Source organism: Canis lupus, chromosome 18 (assembly GCF_048164855.1).
Source record: "Canis lupus baileyi chromosome 18, mCanLup2.hap1, whole genome shotgun sequence".
In the NCBI taxonomy this organism is placed as follows: domain Eukaryota; kingdom Metazoa; phylum Chordata; class Mammalia; order Carnivora; family Canidae; genus Canis; species Canis lupus.
Genome location: NC_132855.1, coordinates 27502702 through 27508767, shown reverse-complemented (window position 1 = coordinate 27508767; position 6066 = coordinate 27502702). Strand labels below are relative to the sequence as shown.

Genomic DNA, 6066 nt, shown 5'->3' with positions numbered 1-6066 from the left:
CTGCAGTTCAGAGACCTCTCCAGAGGGGGTGAGGTTATGGTTAGGTTTAGGGTTAGTGTTAGGGGGTAAAGGTTAAGGGTTAGGGTTAGGTCTAGTGTTATGGTTAGGTTTAGGGCATGTGCCTAGCATCCTGCAGTTCATAGACTTCTCCAGAGCACAAAACCCCAGACTCTTGCTGGGGTGAGAATAGATATGGCAGCCATCTCACCAAGTGTTACAAAAACTATGTATCTCATGCTACACTCACCCTGGCTCACTTCTTTTCAGCCAACAAGTCTTTCTGTTTGTTGATCCTTCTGTTTTATTTAGGATTTTCGTAAATGAGTTTTGGATATTTTGTAAATGCTTTGTTGCTTCTTGGTATTTGTCCCCCTTTCTTGCAATGTTCTCCTCTTATATATATTAAGATCTCAGCCCACATATCACTTTCTTAGGAAGATATTTACTGTTTAAATCCTGTTGTTATTTTTTTTTAAATACTAGTCTCCTGTTTGTTTTCCTTCACATCATATCACGTTTGTCATTGTTTTATTTATTCATTTATTTACATTATGGGTCTTCTCCTTAGAAATTGCAGGCAGGCCATGTTGATAGCCCACAAAGAAAGGCACTGAATTTATAGCAAAGCTGAAAGAGAATTATAGAGCTAAGAAAACACAGTGAACACATGTTTTTCATTTTGTTAAAACAATAGCAAATACTACTTTTTAAAAATTACATATTTTCTTTGTGATTGTTTATACTCTGTCCATTCTGTTTTTCTGTGAACTACTGTGACATGAAATACATATGAGTTAGCAGAAAGAGTATGCTTCTCCCAGAAATGTGCATGGAGCATTGAAGAGTATGTTCCCAACATTTAACAATTCTGCAGAACTAAGTTAGGGATTGCTTCTCTCGTATAAGACACAAACACAGCTATTTTGTTTTACTTTTATTTTTGTGCAACAAAAATGATTCTAATACCTTTGTACTAAAAGTTCTGAATGGAGTAAAGTTTCCTCAGATGCCAGCAAGGCTTCAACCTATTTCCTTTCCTTTGTCAATGATAATATTCTTCATTGTTGAGCTCTTTTGGAGTATCTTTCTGACAAGATTTTCTTTGCAACCACACACACACACACACACACACACACACTCAAGTGTTTATGAGACCTGTGCACTTGACTCCAATTGGCAATAGGGTCATAAGCAGATACTACACAGATCTTAACTGTAGTTGACTGTTACAGCCACATTATGTCATAATTAAATTTATTCTTGATTTTTCTCTAATACATGGTAGTCGATGTAGAAGTCTCAAGTTTTATGTGCTAGGTCATTGTTGGTAATCACTTTTATAAAGTCTGTAATATTATTTTCCAGCTAATATTTTAAAATCTTTCTATATATATTGATCAAGGGATAATCATATATATTTGCCTTGTGAATAACATTTGTTAGCTATTATTAACATTAAATTTATCTTCATCATTCTCTTAGACTCTAGAGTGACCTTCTCAGGAATTAAATTCACTAAACCCAACTCTCAACATTCCCTTTGTGTTTTATTTCCTTCATAATTATTATGGGACCAAGAAAGGCACATTGAACTATCTCATGTTTTTTAGGGCATTGTAGAAGCAATCTAGTCCATGCCTCTTCACGAATTTAACTTGTTGCCCAGAACAGATTTTTACTATGAGGAGTATCCTATGTGTTGGTATTCATAATTAGAAAATCTTGACTCCTTTGGGGACAGAAATGATAATAAGATATCATAAAACATTATCTTGTTTTTTTTTAATTTAATGACACAGTGACCTTGATTGACTAGAAATTTATTCAAAATTATAAAAATAGAGGGGAAAAAACCCATTAGTGTTATCAGATTTCAGCTTAGATCCAAGACTGGCTTGACCAATATAATAAAGTTCTTACTGTCTTCAGAACATCAGAGAACTTACTATCCGTGCTTTGGTCTTTGAAGTCACCATGACACCATTGCCTCTGATAAAAGAGTTTATTTATAACTTGCTCAGCTTATGTCCTTTCCCACTGAATCAGCAGGCTTTCTAAGGTTTGGGGATATAATTTCAAGGACTGTTAAACCTCTGTCAAAGTTTGGTTGGCCCCCTGAGGGGCCCTGTGTTTCAACATTCTCTTTGCTAAGACAAGACTTCTCAAGAAAGCGCTCAGAAAACTGACAGCTTCAAGTACCAGAGGTTTTGTAACTTGAAGTGGCATTTAATCTGAAAAATAACATTAGCAAATCAGCATATAATTGGCTTTCTATTTCCTTTTCCCACCCCTCATTATTTTTTCTTTTTGGTTGGCTAAGATGCAAGTCAAAATTATACTTGATACAGCAATTTCCTAATCTCTTCAAAAGGATGTTCCTATGCACACAATTAAGTAGATGGAATGTCATTTCTTCAGAAAGTAGAAAAATGTATATTTTAATAGGGACTGTTTATATTTCTAATGTACCTTTTTCATTGTCTCTTTTATAATTCATATATCCACTGAAGTTTAAGGGGACTCTGCCAACAACTAAACTCTGTGAACAAATTTGTCAAAATATGTAAAAAAGGAAAATCCTCATACAAGCATTTCACTTCTGTATTTAATTGCTCTTGGGTCCCCTCATCACTTTTAAAGTTTGCTCTGCTTCTCAGCTCTTGTGTTCTATACTATCTTCACATTTCAGATTTATCAAGCTAATGGGTCAATGGGAAATATCCCAGGACCTTCTATGAGATATGGATCCTCCTGACACCTTCTTAAATTATCATTTTCCATAATATGACTTCTAGCATCCTTTTTTAATACCCTTTGTCTCATTTTTTCCACAAAGCAAGGTTTTATTAAATAGCATTTAGGTTAATAACCTGTCCTTTCCTTGAATTTGTTTCACAATGCTTTGGTTAACATTCAGTACTGTCTGCATAAAATACATGCACACAGTAGCATTTCTATAGTATTCTCTGTATGATAGTGTTTCATTCCAATATGACAGCACTGTTCTGCTCCCCTTATTGCTGAGATCAAATAAAGCTAGGGGGGATATTAGCATTGCTTAAGGTGACTTATGTTGATGAGAGAATAGGAACTGGACACTGGACTCTGATTCTCTTCTGCAGCTTAGTTCTGACAGCCTTGCTTCTTTACCACAAGTGGTATTTTCTTCAGGAGTAACAATCAGACTGTGTTGATTCACATCTTATTGATAAGGTCCACAAGGACCTATTGACATCTACATGAATACAAACTAAGCTTAGGTTCTACTCTTTGTGCTGTGTTCTGCTGTTAGTTTCATAGGCTTTAGAATGTAATCCAAGTTCTCTATTTAATACATTATAACTTTAAGTAAGTTTCTCAACCTCTCCAAGACTCAGTTTTCTCAAATGTTAATGGAGATCATAATAACTTCATTATAGGGCTATCGTTAATTTTTGTAAGATATTTCATATAAAGTGGTCAACACCCAATGAATGGTGGTGGCTATTACTGCTAATACTAAGTAATAGTTATAAATCTTGCTCTTAATCACATTGAAATTTGATTGGTAAAATAAGAATTATCTATAACATAAGAATTACCAATTATTAAAAATTTACTGTCTTACTTGATATTGGGATAAGCATTGCACAAATACCTAATTTAGTTGTAATAATAAATCCATAAGAAGACATTTTGTACCATCCATTTTTTGGATGATGAAACTGATGCTTCAAGAGGCTAAATTTCTTGCTCAAAGTATCCAATGTAAAGCAGAGCCAGGATTAAAACCTAGGCCTTTGATCCCAACGACCATGCTCTTCCCTGCTTTCTGATATGAATGCTAGGTGACATAGTACAAAACGTTTAACAGATGTTGAAAGAATTTGGAAGAAATGATTGTTGTCGGTTTGAAAAGCTCACAGAAGAGTTAAGCTTTCAACTGAATCTTGAAGGCAACGAAGCAGTGGGTATCCCACAATGAGAGGAAAGATTCTTGTTTTCCCTGCATACTTTCTTAACAATAAGATATTCAAATTTAAATATATTCATTTAGAGATTACACTTACTAAATAAATCACAAATGCCTAGATCTGAAAATAAAAAAGAGATCGATCTTACTTGGTCAGGCTAGCAACCACCAAAAATATCTGGCAATTTCTGTGTTCTGCTTCATTACTTAAAGGTATTAGGAATTCTTCAGTCAAAAAGAAAAACTTGAGACCGGGCTCGTCCGCTGAGGGTGGAGACGTGGGAGCCGAGGCCACCTGCAACGTTCTGCGAAGCTGGTGGGACACCATGGCAGACAGCTGGGATCCAGTCAGCGACCAGATGAAGCTCTGGAAGGAGCAGCAGGCCGCACAGAAACCTGACGTCCTGACCACTGGGGCTGGCAATCCAATAGAGACAAACTTATGTTATGACGGCAGGGCCTCGTGGGCCCCTTCTTGTTCAGGATGTGGCTTTCACTGATGAAATGGCTCACTGTGACCAGGAGAGAATCTCTGAGAGAGTTGTGCAGGCTAAAGGAGCAGGGGCTTTTGGCTACTTCGAGGTCACGCATGACATTACTAAATACTCCAAAGCAAAGGTATTTGAGCATATTGGAAAGAGGACTCCCATTGAGGTTCGATTCTCCACTGTTGCTGGAGAGTCAGGCCCGGCTGACACAATTCATGATCCTCGTGGGTTTGCAGTGAAATTTTACACAGAGGATGGTAATTGGGATCTAGTTGGAAATAACACCCCCATTTTCTTCATCAGAGATGCCATATTGTTTCCATCCTTTATCCATAGTCAAAAGAGAAACCCTCAAACACACCTGAAGGATCCGGACATGGTCTGGGACTTCTGGAGCCTGCACCCTGAGTCTCTGCACAAGGTTTCCTTCTTGTTCAGTGATCGAGGGATTCCAGATGGACACAGGCACATGAATGGATATGGATCGCATACTTTTAAGCTGGTTAATGTGGCAGAAGAGGCAGTTTATTGCAAATTCCATTATAAGACAGACCAGAGCATCAAAAACTTTTCTGTGGAAGATGAAGACTTTCTCATGAAGATCAGACTACAGCCTCCAAGATCTTTTCAATGCCATTGCCACAGTCAACTACCCCTCCTGGACATTTTATATCTAAGTCATGACTTTCAGTCAGGCAGATACCTTTCCATTCAATCCATTTGATCTTACCAAGATTTGGCCTCACCAAGACTACCCTCTCATCCCAGTTGGTAAACTGGTCTTAAACCGGAATCCAGTTAATTACTTTACTGAGGTTGAACAGCCTACATTTGACCCAAGCAACATGCCACCTGGCATTGAGCCCAGCCCTGGCAAAATGCTTCAGGGCCGTCTTTTTGACTGTCCTGTCACCGCCACCACCTAGAACCCAATTATCTTCAGATACCTGCGAACTGTCCTTTCTGTGCTGGGGTGACCAACTACCAGCATGATGGCCCCATGTGCAAGCTCGACAATCAGGGTAGTGCTCCAAATTACTACCCCAATAGCTTTAGTGCTCCTGAACAACAGTGTTGTGTCCTAGAGCATAGCAACCAATGTTCTCTGGATGTGCAGCGTTTCAACAGTGCCAATGAAGATAATGTCACTCAGGTGTGGATGTTCTATTTGAAGATACTTGGTGAAGAGGAAACACCTGTGCAAGAACATTGCTGGCCATCTGAAGGATACACAACTTTTCATGAAGAAGAAAGCAGTCAAGAAATTCAGTGATGACCACCCTGACTACCGGGCCTGCATTCAGGCTTTTTTGGACAAATACAATGATGAGAAACCTAAGATGCGATTCACATCTTTATGCAGCATGAGTCTCACCTGGCTGCCAGGGAGAAAGCCAATCTATGAGAGTCGTGCCCTAAGTTGCTCTCCACCTGTGAAGCAAAGCGTGGTGTTTGCACACATACCCACTCTTTGCTGGATAGAAGATTCTCCTGTGCTAGGTACATTTTATGTCTTTAAAATGATAATCCAGGTTTCTATCGCAAATAATGTTGCAGTGGCTTCTAATGCTATTTCCCTAGGGAGAAGTAAGGGTAGGGCTTAACAATGATGTAAAAGAAAATGTA

At 38.2% G+C, this 6066-nt stretch overlaps 1 pseudogene; it reads left to right on the top strand.

Moving 5' to 3' along the window:
• Positions 1–4278: 4278 nt before the first annotated feature.
• Positions 4279–5845, top strand: LOC140609499 (catalase pseudogene; annotated as a pseudogene).
• Positions 5846–6066: the final 221 nt, after the last annotated feature.